The sequence below is a fragment of the Heterocephalus glaber genome, unplaced genomic scaffold, assembly GCF_053883595.1.
Source record: "Heterocephalus glaber isolate CG9 unplaced genomic scaffold, H.glaber_assembly_v1.0 deba00001532, whole genome shotgun sequence".
Classification (NCBI taxonomy): Eukaryota; Metazoa; Chordata; class Mammalia; order Rodentia; family Bathyergidae; genus Heterocephalus; species Heterocephalus glaber.
Window position 1 is genome coordinate 2,927,790 of NW_028258330.1, and position 17,783 is coordinate 2,945,572.

The 17,783-nt window shown below is 42.5% G+C and overlaps 1 pseudogene; it reads right to left on the reverse strand.

Annotated features, from left to right (window-relative positions):
* Positions 1-3,717: 3,717 nt before the first annotated feature.
* On the reverse strand, positions 3,718-4,388 carry LOC101703322 (vesicle-trafficking protein SEC22b pseudogene; annotated as a pseudogene).
* Between the last annotated feature and the right edge of the window lie 13,395 nt (positions 4,389-17,783).

The window sequence follows — 17,783 nt, forward strand, 5'->3', positions numbered from 1 at the left end:
GGACAGACAAACAGACATTTTTTAAAGTGTATGATAACTTGTCTTTTCCTATATCTTTTATAAGCATCTTTTAAAACTGTTTCTCAATCTACAAAAAGGTTTGTGTGAACTTGAAAATGATAATGTTCCTTATATATCTGAATGATTTTACTTAATGTTGTCTCAAGGGAGGCTTCTGTTCACTACTTTGCAGTTTCCAAAGAGGTAATTACACCACTAGCTGAAGCACCAGTCTTTGCATTCTGTAAAAATTGTCAGCTTTAGGATAGCTATTAATTGCAGAGACAGGAGAAAACAGTTAAATCTTGAGAATCTTGAGTATTTTTCTAAGGGTAGTCATTTAGGATTTTGAGCAGACCTTTTTTTTCTGTGTTTTGAGACAGGGTCTCACTATGTAGTTCAGACTGGCCTTGAACTCACTCTATAGCCCAGGCTGGCCTTGAACTCATGGCGATCCTCCTGCATCAGCCTCCCAAGTGCTGGGATTACAGGCGTGTGCCACCACACCTGGCTTAAACGGACTTTTGAATGTGTTTACGAGATATATTTGCAAAACACACCTCTAGTATTTTTTCACCGGGGGCTCAGTTTATTTTCTTTTCCTCACTCTGAACTCTTTACTGGGTCATTCCTGGGGGTTTCTGCCTATCCCCAAGAGGCTGTGAAATTCAGCAGTGTTGCAGGATTTTCTGTCACACCGAGCTGTCTTCTCTGATTGGGAATCACTGAAGTTTTACGGATGGTGAAGGTTTTGAAGGAGTTCCTTTCAAATTGAGCGGAGACCTCCCAGATTACTTTGTCGAACACACATGCTCTTGTTTCTTAAATTCTCCTTGCTTTCTGGAAGAGATTCTGTGTGAAAACACCCTGTCGAATCAGAGGTCTCCAGTTCACAACTCTCCAGCTGCAGCAACTATTTGTTTAGAATTTTGATGGATCCCTGGGGAGATTTTCCCTCTGTTCGCTGATACAGTTATCCCTGTGTATCCACCAACTGCAGATCAAAATAAAAATTAGAAACAACTTGCCTCTTTGCAATGATGACAGGCTTTTTCTTGTCATCATCCCCCAAACAATACAGTGTAATAACTATTTACATGACATCCACACTTTGTTGGGTATTATAAGCAGTCTAGGGATGATAAAGTATACAGGAAAAATGTGTAGGTTATATGCAAATACCCTTTTATATAAAGGATTCAGCATGTGTGGGCTTTGCTATCCAAGAGTGTCCTGAAACTTATCCCTTACAGTGTCACTGAGGGACAACCATGTGGCACACGAGCTACCGCTAATCCAAAACTGAATAAACTGATAATAAGGGAACCAGATCTTTTTGGTGCAGCATCTTCGAGGATGGAGGAATGCTGTGGAACTTGGGAACGAACGTATTGACCCGTCCTGCTGGATTAGTGGTCTCAGGACTGCAGCACTGCCAGTGACTCCTTCCTTTGTCCCAGTATGCCCCCAGCTGGCAGGCAGGGCTCATGCTTTGCTTTCAAATATCTTGGCCTGGCCATTGGATCTGGTCTTTAAAAGGAAAGAGGTACAGGAAGATTTCCCCAGCCTGCAACACTCTGAGCAAATAATAATCTTCTCGGGGTGATCTAGGGGCTATTGCAACACATGAGGATTAACTGTTCAAATAAAGTCCCTCCTCTGTTTGAGAACAAGCAATTCATTCAGGCACACTTTATCTGCACCAGGCTGTGGTCTTTTGCATTTTTGCATCAATGTTTTCCCACTCTCTCCATCCCTCCCCCACCCTCTGGGGTGACAGAGGAGGGGACATACATTATGGTCAGGATCCCACTGGCTGCTCTGTTTAATCTGAATGGCTTAATCAGTGGGCCCAGGGTGAGCAGGGAAAATCCTCCTTCTGATTCAGGGAATGTGGCAGATGCTGTTAGGACACTGCCCACACTCACCCATCTCGGTACCCAGGGAGCTTCTTGCCTTTCTTTCTCCAAGGGCATTGCCTGTGCTTATCTATGGGGAAAACCAGAATGCCATGAAGTTAACACCCCAGGAGTGACCCCCAATCCACAAGGGTGGGAATTGATGGGTAGATATCCCAGGGTCCTTGTCTTTTGGAAAGACAGATCCCTGCAGCCTTTCAGAGGGTCCTGGAGGACAGGGTTCCAGGTGCCCACCACAGTTACCTGCTCATTAAGCACACAGAGTCCCTCCAGCCTGACCTTCAGCACTCGCAGGATGCCTGGGATCAGCTCCCAAGCAAATCACTTAAGCCTAAATCCTTGTCTCAGGCTCTGCTTTGGGGGGCAAATGCACACCAAGCCTGTAGTATCGCCAAGGGCAGTCAGGGAGGCGATAGGCAGGAAAGCCAGCCTTCTGTGTTATCCACTCCAGGGCTGGAGACTGCCTATAACTTCTCTGCTCATTTCTGCTTGGTCCTTATGCCTCGTTGACAGTGCCATAGCCCCAGCAGAACAGTCTCTGGCAGGGATCCTGAGAGCACGACAGGTGCCCACTTGGGGAGTCAGCTGTGGGGGCTCAGGTCCAGCCCTGCTTGGCTCTGCCCACCAAACTCTGAGTCAAGGCATGAGACTGGGTCAGTAGACAAGGGCAAGCCTTTTGCTTATTGGTCCATCCAGAGGAGGTGCTAGTCATCATCTACTCATAGTGACTTTTCTGATTGTCTTGAAGATTTTCTAAGTCTAGCAGTCCTGACCAGTGGAGAATCATCTACTGGGTTGCCAACTGCAGGGTCTTTTTGCCTCCTTAAGGAAGATGTCAAATGCTACCAAGGGTGACCTCCCAAGAGAACTTGAGGCCCTTTTCCTGGAGAATTCTGCCTCTTAGAGATCATCACTGTTTTTGTCCATTTTCTGTTATTATAATAAAATGCCAGAAGCAGGATACTTTAAAAAGAAAAGAGGTTTATCTTAGCTCACAGTTCTGGAGGTACAAAGTCTAGCATGCTCATATGGTGATGCCAGAGTCCCCAGGTGACATGAAACATCACAGGGCAGCAGAGAGGGCATATAAACCTGTATATTTGTGTCTCTTGATTTCTCTCCCTTTCAGGGCTTGCTCATGGGGGCTCCACCCTAATGACCTCATCTAATCCTAGTCTCTTCCCAGTGGCCCTGCCTCTCAACATAGTAGTTAGATTAAGTTTCCATCCCCTTAATTCCTCAAATGGGGACCAAATTGAAAGACATGAATCCATGGGTGACACAAACAATATCCAATCCATAGCAGCCATTTTCAAGAACTTGACCAGAAAGTCATGAAAGAACATGGTGGGAGTGAAGCCACTTCTCTCCTCTGCAACATAAAAACAATTCCAGTTCAGGGCAGGAATGTTGTTTTGATTAAATTGACTTGTATAAAGTCATATTCACATGTTTTAAAAATAAATAACATGTATAAACACATGCAAAAGATAAAGAGCCTATATCTAGCATATCCAAAGAAACCATACAATTCCATAATAAAAAGACAAATAACCCAATTAAAGAATGAACAAAGGATCTAATAGACTTTTTTCTGGTTTAGTAAACTCATTCTTTAATCTTTTTTTTTTTCAAAGCATCTTAACATAATTTATTTAACTCCAAAGCAACTAGGAAATAAGTGAAATATCATAAAAGGAAAACAACAAAAGGTTACTTCCTCCAGGGGCCAATATACAGGGTCTGTGCAGCAAAGCAATTAACCTTCACATACATCTCCCAGGTTCTAGGTTCTCCCTTACCAGTGAATGTATTTGCTACTGCACAGCCACCAGAATCGCACATACACTATTAACATAATGAAAAATACAGCTATGGCTGCAAGTTTGGCATAAGTGGAACGCATGTTCAAGTACTTCGCATCCTGGCGGTACTTCTTGGACAGACTGGAAAAATTGTTAGCCTTTGAATCCAATGCTGAGAGCGCTTCTCCCCATTGCAGCACTTCTTCAATGTTGGCTACCATAATCCTCTGCACATCCTGCAACCTGGTGATGATGGAGCCGAGGTTTCTCCGGGCACGACTGTCAACGTAGAGCTTCTTGGTTTTCTGAATGAAGGTGTCAAACTCAATAAAAAGAATAAGGTCTAGACACAGTAGGCACCTTCTTCCCATGCTGCTCATCAAATTCTGAATGCAAATCTTGTAGGTAGGCAAAAGCCAACTTTTTAGGGAAGGCAGCTTCACACAAAACCATAACACACTCCCTGCTCAATAACGTAGTGAAAAGTCAAGGCTCCTGCTTCCAGGGTACATCTTGTAGGGGACTGTTCATTCAACTTTTGAAAGAGCTGCTTAGCCTGACTCTGATACTGCTGAAGGTCCCGGCCAGACTGTTCATCCTCCTGCATTGACACGGCCAGCGGGAGCCCGTCTGCCACTCTGGTGATCATCGTCAGCAACATCATCTTCACTGGCTACAGGGACCCAACACTGGTCCGCACTGCCAGAGGCCTCGTTCTCACTTCCTCTGTTGCGAGGACAGCAAAACCTCTACCTCAGTTTCCGAAGATGCAGGCGCCTGCGTCTCCGCTTCCTGCTGAGGTGGCCGGAACCTTCATTCTTTCATCTTTATCTTTGCAAAGAAGAAAATGGATACAATTGATCTGTTTAATTATTTCTAGAAAATAGCATAATTTGATCATCATGTAGCATATAGAAATACTAAGTAATTTTTTAATCATACCTAGAAAAATAAGTGGCTTAAAATGACCCTTCCAGGAACTAAACAGGAGACCCTTGGCTTGTTTCTCTTTTTTTTTCCCCCATTAACTTTATTGGTACATTTTAGGTATAAAATACAGTTACGTTCATCATTGGGATCTTGTACCATTACATGAGTCTCTTGGTTCTTATTTTTTTCCCCTTCCCTTGCCCTCCCTTCACCCCTCCACCCTTTACTATTTGCAAAGACTTTGTTTCCATTTTTTTCCTCTTCTCATATTTTTTCCTTTCCCTTTTTTCCCTTCCCCTACCCCTCCCACTTCCCTAATAGACTTTTTTAAAAAAAAGATATATGAATGACCAATAAACATAAGAGCTTGACATCATTAGCTACCTGGGAAATGTGGATCAAAACCACAGTGAGATTCTACCTCATATCCACTAGGATGAGAGAAAAAAAATACCAAGTGTTGATGAAGATATGGAGAAACTGGGACTCACATACACTGCTGGTAGAAACTGAAAATGATGTATCTACTTGGAACACGTTCTGGAAGTTTCTGAACAAGTTAACCCAGAATTACCATATGACCAGCAATTCTACTTCTAGCTAGAAGTAGAATCTCACAAGAGAAGTGAGAACAATGTCCACCCCAAAATCTGTACAGTACACAAACGTTTATAACATTATTCATAATAGCCAAAATGGAAATTATCCAAAAGTCCACCAATTGACGAATGACTAAAGAAACTGTGGTATCTCCACACAGTGGAATATTGTATTTCCACAAAATATCACAACATGGATGAGCCTTAGACTAAGGAAAAGAAACTAGGCACAGGAGACCACACACATGATTTCACTTACATGCAATGCCCCAAATAGACAAATCCATAGGGACAAAAATAGATTAGTTGTTGCTTAGTGCTGGGGAGTGTGAATAGGAGTGTGATATCTAAAGGGTACACAGTTTCTTTTTGAGTGATGGAAATGTTTTAAAACTGATTGTGGCAATGGGTGTACACATCTATCCATATACTAAAAATCACTGAATTTATACATTTAAATGGGTGAATTATATAATATGTGAAATAAATTTCAATATAACTGTCAAAAAGAGAACATGCATAGCAACTTTAATTGTAATAGCTACAAATTGTAAATAAGCCAAATGCCCATCAGCAGTACAATTTATTTATCATAAATTGCACAATATCAGTCAGTGAAATCCTACTCAGCCAAGAGAAAGAAGGCGTGATCATCATGGGCTATGACGGGGACATCTCCTAGGTATTCTGCTGCAATGGGATAGGGAAGCCACACCCAGGTATGTAGACTGCATAAGTCCGAGTCTTTCCTATGAATGCAGCAGAGGCTCTGAGATCCAATGGGGCCCCTCCACCTTTAGGATTGAAGCCCTCATTGCCCCAGGGCCAGGGAGTGTCCAGAGCTGGTAGTTTAGACTGAGTGCTCCTTCTTGTTGCTGCTCTTGGCTGAAAAGAATCACCTTGGTTCAGGTCACAGCCCGTTCCTGGAGACAATCACTTTCAAGGACTGGTCAGCGTGGTGTATAAAGTCTGCCTCCTTGCTCCAGTGTGGGATCACACTGAAGGGCCTCCCAGCCCAGAGGTCTCTGTAGGATGTGCCCAAGCCTGATGATCACATCCTGATTCAGCTTCTCCCTGCTTCTTTTATACTTCACAGCTGTCTACACCGAAAGCACTTCCCCAAAACCTTCCTGTGGGCATATCTCCATCTCAGCCTCTGCCTGCTGGAGAAATTGACCTGCAATGAAGACTGAGACTTAGCAAAACCAATAGTATTCAGAATAGTGGTTGCCTTGGACAGAGGTTCCCAGGTTCAAGGCAGGGGCAGGGCCATGCCATTATTGCCTGGCTCTAGACCCTAGGCCCCTTCCTCTTTGCCCCTTGTGAGGCTGCTCATCTTCTCTGACTGCAGTCCTGTAGGTCAGGTCCTTTACGTGACCAGAGCAGGCAGGTCACAGACTGCTGGCAGCTCAATGTCCCTGAGCACTGGGGCAAGCCCCATTTATTCACATGGAAACCAAGAGACTGATGATTTCTTTGTTTGACATAGCTTTATAGTTATTTTTGCAAAAAAATTTGTATAGTTGCCCTAAAAAAAGAGTAGGAACACAAAAGAAAGAGAATAAAGAGTTTTGCTTTCCAGGGGTGACTGCCACCAGCAGTTTGGAAAACACCCTTCTTGACACTTCTCTGTGTGGGCTGCACACCTCCTGGGCCCTCCTCATAGCTCTTCAGCTCAGCAGTTTACTCCAGTGGTTGCCCTGGCCTCCAGCTGTGCAGCTGTGACCCCTGCTTGTGCTCATCTCTTGTTCTGTCCCTACAGGGTGGAGCATCTGTGACCACTGTGGCGCTGCAGTTGGAACACAGCAAATGGTTCCTGGGCAACCTGGAGTCTGGACCTCATGGATAAAACACCCTCTCCTTGCCATGATCTGGATGCCCCCACATTCATCTGTTGAGACTTCATCATCCATGTGAGAGGATTGGAAGGTGGGGCTTTAGGAGGTGATTAGGTCATGAGGGTGGAGCCCCACTGAGTGGAGAGTTAGCCCTTTATAAAAGAGACTTCAACAGCACACAGCCTAGTTTGTTCTCCTGCTCTTCCACCTCAAGGACAGAGCATTTGTCCCATTTTGCCATTACCTTGATCTTGGGCTTTCTGGCCTCCAGAACTGACAGCAGCACATTTCTATTCTTTATAAGTTATCTAGTCACAGGGATTTAAAAAAAATTAATTTTACTGGTACATTTTTAGGTATATAAAACAATGACATTCATCATTGGAAATTTGCACCTTTACATAATCTCTCTTGGTTCTTATTTTTTCCCCTTCCCCTGCCCTCCCTTCAACCCCTCCATCCCTCCCTATTTACAAAGACTTTGTTTCCAGTTTTTCATTTTCTCATATTAACTCCATTCCCTTCTTTCCTTTCCCTTACCCCTTCCACTTCCCCCTCCTCTTTGCCCTTTTTCTTCCTATTTCACATTATTTATTATACCTTTTAGTTCTTATTTACACTTTCAGTTTCTCAAACTAGAAAAACTATTTGGTATTTACACATGTGTGTCCTACTTATTTCACTTAAGAGTATCGCCTCAATGTGCATCCATTTAGCTATAAATTTCTCTAATTTCTCATTTTTTATGGCTGAGTAGTACTCCATTTTATTTAAAAAACCCCACATTTTCTTTATCTAGTCTCCAGTTGATGGGCAATTGAGCTGCTTCCAAGTTTTCGCTATTTCAAATTGTGCTGCTCTAAACATGGGTGCACCTATATCACTGTGGTATGATTCTTTTAATTCTTTGGGGAAGATACTCAACAGGGGAATAGTTGGGTCAAATGGGACTTCTAGTCCTAGTTCTTTGAGGTATCTCCATACTGATTTCCACAGAGGTTGCCCCAGTCTACACAAGCAGTGGAACAGCAGTGTTCCTCTTTCCCCACACCTCTGCCAGCATTTGTTATTGGTTGATTTCTTGATAGCAGCCATTCTTTCTGGGGTGAGGTGGAATTTCAGCATTGTTTGCATTTGCATCTCTCCAATGACCAATGATATTGAAAATTTTTTCATATGTTTATTTGCTATTTCTATTTCTTTGTCTGAGAAATGTCTGTTCTTTTCAGATGCCCATTTTTGGATTGGGTCTTTAAATTTGGGAGGTCTGATTTTTTTTTTAAAAGTTCTTTATAGATTCTAGATAATAGACATTTGTCTGAGGGACAGCTGGTGAAAATTTTTTCCCACATTGTGGATTGTCTCTTCACATTGTTGGTGGTTTCTCTTGCTGTGCAGAAGCTTTTTAATAAGAAGAGATCCCACTTGTTGATTGTGCTAGTTCACAGGCAACTGAGGTTTTGTTCATAAAATCTTTTCCTACACCGATGTCTTCAAGAGTTCTACCTAACCTCTGTTCCAGCTGGTTCAGCATTTCTGTTTTAATATTTAGATCTTTAATCCATTTTGATTTTAGTTTAGTGCATGGTGAGAATTATAGGTGAAGTTTTAATCTTTGGAAAGTTGAAACCCAATTTTTCCAACACCATTTATTAAAGAGGTTATCTTTCCTCCAGTGAGGGTGTTTGGCTCCTTTGTCAAAGATGAGGTGGCTGTGTGTATCTGGAGTTGTTTCTGCATCTTCTATTCTGTTCCATTGATCCTCAGGTCTGTTGCTTTGCCAGTACCATACTGTTTTTATCACAGTAGCTTTGTAGTATAGTTTCAAGTTGGGGGTTGTGATACCCCCTGCCAAGTCTCTGTTGCCTAGATTTGCTTTTGCTATTCTGGGTCTCTTCTTGTTCCAAATGAATTTTTGTATTGTTTTCTCAAGGTCCATGAAGTATGCTGCTGGAATTTCAATTGGGATTGTATTAAATCTATGTAGCAGTTTTGGAAGTATGGCTATTTTCACTATATTGATTCTTTCTACTCAGGAGCAAGGAATGTCTTTCTGTTTTCTGATATCGTCTTCAATCTCTCTTTTCAGAGTGCCGTAGTCTTCAGAGAAGAGGTCTTTAATTTCTTTCATTAGATTGATTTCTAGGTATTTCAGTTTTTTGGATGCTATTGTGAAAGGAATTGTTTGCCCTATTTCTCTCTCAGTGAGTCTGTTGTTGGTGTAGAGGAAAGCTATTGATTTTTGGGTGTTGACCTTGTATCCAGCTACTTGACTGAATTTGGTTATTAAGTCTAGAAGACTTTTGGTGGAGTTCTTGGGGTCTTCTATGTAGAGTATCATGTCATCTGCAAATAATGACAATTTGACTTCTTCATTTCTTATCTTTATTCCTTTTATTTGTTTCTCCTGCCTAATTGCTGAGGCTAATGTTTCCAAGACTATATTGAACAGGAGTGGTGATAGTGAACATTCTTGTCTTGTTCTTGATTTTAGTGTAAAGGATTTCATTTTTTGACCATTTAGTATGATATTGGCTGTTGGTTTTTCATAGATGGCTTTTATCAAATTGAGGTAGAGACCATCTATTCCAATTTTTTTGGTAGAATTTTTATCATAAATGCATGTTGGATTTTGTCAAATAGTTTTTCTGCATCTATTGAAATGACCATATGTTTTTTGTCCTTGGCTCTATTGATATAGTGCATTACACTTATTGATTCGTGTATATTGAACCATCCCTGCATCCCTGGGATGAATCCCATGTGGTCAGGTGTATGATCTTCTTGATGATCTTCTGCATTCTGTTTGCCAGTATCTTATTAAGGATTTTTGCATCTATGTTCATTAGTGAGATTGGCCTATAGTTCTCTTTTTCAGTTGGGTCTTTCTCTGCTTTGGGGATCAAGGTGATGCCTGCTTCCAGGGATGAATTGGGGAGTATTGCTTCCCTTTCAATTTCATTGAAAAGTTTAAACAGTAGTAGCAGTAGTTCCTCTCTAAAGGTCTTGTAGAATTCAGCAGTGAAGCCATGAAGACCTGGGCTTTTCTTAGTTGGTAAGTTTTTAATTACCTTTCAATTTCATTGATTGATATTGGGTCATTTAGAATTTTTAGGTCTTCTTCGTTCAACTTTGGTAATTCATACGTACCTAGAAATCTGTCCATTTCTTCTGTGTTATCCATCTTATTGGCGTATAGGTTCTGGAAGTAGGTATTCATGATCCTCTGGATTTTTGCTGGGTTCATTGTAATTTCACCCTTTTTCATTCCTAATTGCATGGATTTGGGCCTTTTCTTTCCTTTTTCTTATGAGGTTGGCTAAGAGTTTGTCAATTTTGTTGATTCTTTCAAAGAACCGACTCTTGGCTTCATTGATTTTTTTGTATCATTCTCTTAGTCTCCATTGCATTGATTTCTGCTCTGATCTTTATAATTTCCTCCCTTGTATGAGCTTTGGGTTTGTCCTGCTCTTCTTTTTCTAGAAGCTTGAGGTTCAGCATCAGATTGTTTAATTGAGCTTGCTCTGTTTTCCTAATATGAATATTCACAGCTATGAATTTCTCTCATAAGACTGCTTTCATTGTGTCCCATAGATTCCGATATGTTGTATTGTCATTGTCATTTAATTAAAGGAACTGCCTGATTTCTTCTTTAATTTCCTCTGTGACCATTGTTTATTCAGAGGTATGTTGTTCAATTTCCCTGTGTTTATGAAATTCTTGTGGTTTCTTTTGCTATTGATCTCCAATTTCATGGCACTATGGTCTGCTAATATAAAGAGAGTAAATTCAATTCCTTTGCACTTAAACATGTTCTATGAGCGAGTATGTGGTGTATTTTGGAGAACAACCCATGTGCAGCTGAGAAGAATGTGTATTCTGATTTTGTGGGGTGGAACACTGTAAACATCCGTTAAGTTCATTTGTTCAAGAGTTTGAGTTCTAGTATTTCACTGTTTATTTTTTGTCTAGTTGATCTATCTATTTGTGACAGTGGGGTATTGAGGTCCCTCCTACTATTTATTGTATTAGTGCTTATTTGATTTTTCATGTCCATTAGTATTTGTTTTATATAGTTGGGCACACTAGTGTTTGGTGCATATATATATATATATATATATATATATATATATATATTTTTTTTTTTTTTTGGTATCAGGGATCGAATTCGGGTCCTTGTGCTTGCGCAGCAGGTGATGAAACCACTGAGCTAAATCCCTGGCCGGTGCATATATGTTTATGATTGTTATCTCTTCCTGTTGGATTGTTCCCTTTACAAGGATGTAGTGTCTTTCTTTGTCTCTCTTAATCAGTGTTGGTTTGAAATCCACTTCATCTGCAAAGAGGATAGCTACTCCTGTTTTTTTTCAGGTTCTTGTTGCATGGAGTATTATTTTCCACCCTTTAACTTTCAGTCTATGAGTTTCTTTTTGAATTAAGTGTGTTTCTTGTATGCAACATCTTGTTGGATCTTGCTTCTTGACCCATTCTACCAGTCTATTTCTTTTGATTGGTGAATTGAGACCATTAACATTGATGGCTATAACTGATACATATTGCCTTATCCTTATCATGACTCTTTCTTATTGGGTTCTACCCCTTTGTGTTTAATTTCCTGTCATGCTTGATGGATTCATTCTGATGGGCTTCCTGGGGATGTGATCCTTATTGTCTTTTCCTAGGATATTGTGTAAAATTTTTTGGAGTGCTGGTTTGGTAGTCATGAAGTTCCTAAGGTGCTCTTTGTCATGAAAGTATCTTATTTCTCCATCAATTTTGAAAGATAGTTTTGCAGGGTACATCAGTTTGGGTTGGAAGCTCTTTTCCTTTAGGGCTTGAAATGAGTCGCTCCAAGCTCTTCTTGCCTTGATGGTTTGTGTTGAAAAGTCTGCTGTGATTCTGATGGGCTTTCCTTGTATGTGATTTGTTTCTTTTCTCACACTGCTTGTAGAATTTTGTTCTTCTGTTGGGTTTCTGGAATCTCAACTATTATATGCCTATGTGTAGATTTTTTTTTGATTAAGGCTAGTTGGAGCCCTATATGCCTCACTTAACTGCTTGTCAAGTTCTTTTCCCCTGCTTGGGAAGTTTTCTGACATCACTTCTGTGAACAGTTTTTTGTTGTTGTTGTCTGCACTCTCTCCTGTTTCTTCATTGACTCCAATCAGTCTTATGCCATTCTTCTTTGCTTCATCTAACAGCTGCTAGATTGATTTCTCATGGCCCCTTACTATTTTAAAGAAATTTTTTCTTTTTTTGGTCACTAATTGCAATCTTATCTTCTATATCTGAAATTTTGTCCTCACATTGGTTCATTCTGCTGCATAAGCTTTCAATGGAGTTTTTAATCTCCTGGAAATCTGTTTGCATCTGTTTTATGGATTCCATTTGTGTCCTATGTTAGGATTCTATCATGTTCTTTAGTTCCTCTATTTTTTTATCTGTGTCCTCTCTAGATTAATTAATCATGTCTTGCACTATGGGCACAATCTCTGCTGTTATCTGAGAAATTAGTTCTGATTTTTTTTTTCCAGATCCTCTTTCATTGCCAGTTCAAGGAGTCCAGGGGATTGAGTACCAGATTGTTCCATCTCATTTCCCTTTGAGGTTGCTCTAGGTGATCTGGAAGTCTGGGTTTGAGACTTGTTTACATGTTTTCTCATTTCAATGGTTGGGGTGTGTGTGTATATGTGTGTGTGCTACTGGCACCCGCGCAGCTCACCTCCTCAGTGCTGGGGGGAGGTGGTATGGTGCCCTGTAAGGTTCACCTCCTCTGTGCTGGGGTAGTTCTGCTCCTCAGTGTTGGGGCTATTTGCAGAGATTTTGCATTAGCAACAGAAATGGACCAAAATACTTCCATTCCTGTGACCACCCAGCTCTAAGCAGTGGAGACTGAGACTTTCACAGTGGTGCTTGCCTCAGTGTTGATCCTGGCTTGGCTTTCCCTCCATCCAGGTCTCCTCCTTCCCCAGCCAACTTTCCCATTCCTGTATTAGCTGCCCCCTCCCCTTGTTTCCTGCTGATCTGGGTGTGTGGGGAGGGGGAACACTATGCTGTAAGACACTGAGAGTAAATAAATAAATTGATAAATAATGCACAATGTAAGCAAGGGAGCCATGCTATTCACACAATTCTATAATCTGCATTTGACTATCTGTCTACATATGTATATATATTCTGCTTTGTATAATCTTGTAGTTCTTTATTAGTGTATAAATCATGTTTTCCCTAACTCACTGTATGGTTTCCAGATTTTTGCTGTCACACACAGCCCTCCATTCTTGAGTGAAAATAACATGAATGATCTCCGTATTATGCCCTAGTAGGAGCAAATCAGTCTTTGGAAAATAGGTCTCAAAGACTTCACTCTGGCCTCTAGGTTAGTCATTTCCATCTCACCAGCTAATGCTCTTCAGCTGGGGTCTAGCTTAGCCTGATCTTACAGGGAGCCCTGCAGTGTGGGCCTCACAAAAATGTCCCCTGAGGCATTTGTGAACCCTATGACATAGTCACTGGACACAGCTGCCCACAGACAGGCTTGTCACCTCCCTGTAGGCCGGAGTCAACCCTTCAGGAAAGAGGCAGCAGGGGAAGGTGCATGGCTCCTTATCAGGGTTTGGGGGCCCCGACTCAGTGCACCAAGCTCCTGCATGGAGCCTCACCTTGCAGAGTCCATCTCATCCTCTCATAATGCATGTGCATTACCCCTTTGGCACCCATGCCTTTGCTGTGTACTCAGTGGAGCTGCCTTGCCTGCTCCATTCTCAAATACTCTGATGAAGTTGTATTAGAATACATTTCAATTAAGTGATAGGAAAATCAGCACTTAAGATGTAATACACCATTAGGCATTCACAGTAACTAATAGTCCTTAATGATCCACAGCCTTTCCAGCCTCATAAAACGGGTACTCAAAGTCCCACGAGGTCCCTGGGGACACTTCTACTTCACCAGCATTGGAGCAATCTGTCCTACTTGCCAGGCCCTGAGCCTGCCCTGTCAGTCCCCCTCCACACACACACACTTTGTGCCTGTGTTGCCCAGTGCCCTGCTGCTCCCTGTTGCCCATGATGGGCTTCCTAGTGGGCATCCAGGTAGCTGCCCCAGGAATGCTCTATGAAGTTCACTGGGATCTCTACCCTGGAACCCTGAGCCCCTCCAGGGTTTCTAGGGGTTGGTGAAGGATATCTTTCTCTGCTCTTTCACCTCTGGGCATCCTAGAGCTAGTCTGCACTGTGGTGGAGCTTGAGGAGGGATTGACTAAGGCAGCTTGTGCCCAGTATTGAAGGTGGAGGGCAGAGACCACAGCACACCCTGCACTGCTCTCTTTGCCTTTGGAGAAGGAGCAAGGCTGACTCGCTGGACTCAGGGAGCTGGCGTATGGAGATGCCCAGGAGGTGCTTGGCTTTTGGAGGAATTTCATAAACGTGTGTGGTCACCTAACCACAGAACCTCCTCCTGCCTCACACCAAGTTTCATGGTGAAAATGGACTTTAACATCGTTTCTTATTTATGTTGAATTTACCATGATTGACCTGCCCTGGGCAGCCTTGGTGAGTGTTGGGAAAAGCCTAGGTCAGAACAGATGCAGTCAGGAGATAGCAGGCAGGATGGAGCTAGTGATCCGCCATCAGTGTGGGCCTGGGGCCTGGGAGAACTGGGTGGGAATCCTGGCTGGGCCCCCTGAGCCTCAGTTATCTCTTCAACACAGTGGAAAGCCATGTGTCCCTCAGAGGTCACCATGAGGTTAAATGAGAAGAGGCCAGGGGCTGGGGCATGGGTAGGTCTTAAAGTAGACTGCCTGGCACGGATCCCCCAACTCTCTCTACCTACTGGATGTCTGATGGGAGGGGGCAGGTTACTTTCTCTCTCTGCCGCCATTGTCTCCAACTATCAGATGGAACATGTATTTTGCACTAGATTAAGTGAGTTCCTATGCTTAGCACATGGTAGGCATTAACAACACTAAGCTCTTTACTAATCATCATATAATTATATTACTCTTAATATAAATGTTAACAAATATTAGCTCTTCATTATGAGGATAAAATAAAGATGTTGGAATGATACAGAATCAATACATTTTAAGGAGAGTTTAATTTAGTATACTATAAAATATCAGTTTTTATATTTTGGCCCCCCCATTTGAAATATTGCAAGCTTCCATGAAATAAAAATTCAAGCTAGAATTGTAACTGTTCATACTGTTGCGGTGTGGCTGGCCATCAGAAACACCTCCCTCCTCAAGTTAAAGTAGAATTCGGAAGGCCCACAGGTGCAGCCTTTCAGGAGTGTACCCTTTGCACTATCTTGCATAGAAAAAGCCCTTGAAATCAGCAGGGAGGACGCATCATTCATGGCAGCTTCCATGAAGGTGAGCTTTTTGTAACTTGTAGCGCCATGAGTATATTTGGCTGAATCTTCTGCCTCCAACTGCAGGGACTCCCTGGAGTAGAAAGACCATGGACCACCACCCTGACATTGGTACCCAGCGTGGGGACCCTCTCTGCAAGCTTCCTACTGGAGTCACAGTGCATGGATTCTGGATTCTTGCTGTAAGGACATCTGAGCCTTTGGACACTGTCTGAGTGCTGGGTGCTGGGATGCACCTTTTCTTTTGAATGTGCCGTACCGTCCCATCTAACAGAGCCCTGTGCATACAGTTGGTGCATAATTCATACTTACTGACAAATATCATTTGAAATTTGGATTGTGAAATAGGAAAGGTCTGATGTGATGACATTCCCCATTCAGGACACATGTATCACTTGTCCATACGCAGGGTTCATGTGCCCGTCCATCTGAGTGAATGGGATAATGACTGTCCCTTCTGCTCTGGTCCCAGGTGGGCCCAGCACAGGCTTCATGTTCAGCCCATCCTGACTTTTCCTGAGAACTGAAGCATCAATGGAAGACAGGGGGAGTCTAGGTGGACCCTCGGTCCTTCAGCCCAGTTCCCCAAGATCTTGGTTTGGGTTCCCTTAGGAGTTTGTGGGCAAGTTTGTGGAAGATGAGGCCAGGGCACAGCAGTAGAGAGGAGGTGAAGGCAGCCAGGAGGGGGAGGCAGCCCATGGAGAGGGTGTCATGAAGTCAGCACCCACTGTGAGTACCTGGTGGGTGGGAAGAACCTCTGGAGACGTGAAAACATGAATCAGTTTTCCCATCTGAGGGCTAAGAGGTGGGCTATTGATCCAGAACCTTCCCTTAATCAAGGGCCTTTCTAGTACTTCTGGTCTACAGGCTGAGTTGGGAAAACCCCCAAGAGGAGAATGACCAAGGCTTTCAGTAAGAGTGTGACCATTGGTATGAGAGTGACAAGTCCTAAGGGGATGTGGACAGGCCACCCACAGTGGATACAGTGCTGGCTACAGTGCTTGCTGTATCCATTAGGGAAGAGACTGTGTGTACAGGAATACCCTGATCATGCAAGGCTCTCTGGATGTGGGGTTCTGATTGTGTCTTGCTATGTGACATTCTACCCAAAGTCACAGGCTTAGTCTCCAACCTCCACTTGTTGCCACTGTGGCTTCTGTGGATCAGGAATTCAGGAGAATTCTACTGGGCACTTCCTCCATGTGGTCACTGTCAGCCGGTGATTGGAGCTGGCACAGGAGACAGGAAGCTGGCATAGTTAAGAATGGCCAGGAGTCTCCTTCTCTCTTCACTTCTGCATGGGCTGGTTTAGGGTCCCTCACAAATTGGTGACCTCTGGGACATTGGGCTGCCAACATGGCAGCTGGAAGTCTGTACAAGCAGGTGTTGCAGTTCCCAAGAGCTGCCATGACACTTTGTGACTTTGCTTTGAAAGTCACTTCTGCTGGACTCCATTGGTTATAAATGAGTTCCTAGACATTCCAGGGAGTTAGAATCCACTTGGTGACACTTGACTATAAGACATGCAGAAGTGTCCAGGTCTGGTGTCTTAGTTGTCCACCCACAGCCAGGAGCCCTGCCACAGTTTCCAGCTGGCTCACTCGAATGCCTATGCTTTCTAAGATAAGAGTGTTAGCTAATCATTATCAGCAGCTCCGGAAATGAAGGAAATCAGTGACACAATAAAAACTCTAATTGCTTGGCAACAGTGTTTAGGCCTCATTAGGTAGATCTGTAACAGCTTCAAGAGAAATAAACTCCTGTGTCAACAGATAACAAGGCAAGAAATAGGTTATTTCCTTTTTGAAAGGTATGAAAGCTTCCAATTGCCTGATATATTCGCTTAGTAGATTATTTTCTGTCATCTCAGTTAATTGAATTTTATCCATGGCTCTTAAAAGTCTTTCCTTCAAAATAAGGTTATAAAGTTCAGAAATGTCATATTTGAAGTCATAGTCACAGAAGACAGAAATCAACCTTATCTAGACAAAGTGCTCCAGAAGGAATAACAAATCTCAAACCCTTGAAAGATCACCTTCCCCCCCAACCCCGACTTGGGCAACTTGGCATTTGAATAATATTTTGTGGAATGTATCCTTGTCATGTGACACCCAAATTAGAATTCTAAATGGAAAGTAAAAAGTATTTTTGGTTTCATCTATATTCTTCCTAGAGAATTCTGTCAAATACTTCATTGTTGAAAAACTTTTATTTTGGTTAAAATAGAAAAAAATTCAAGTGTGGTTCCACTACGAATTTGGTTTACAACGTATTTGGTAGCATCACAACTTTCACTCTATTTATGATATATTTTAGGTC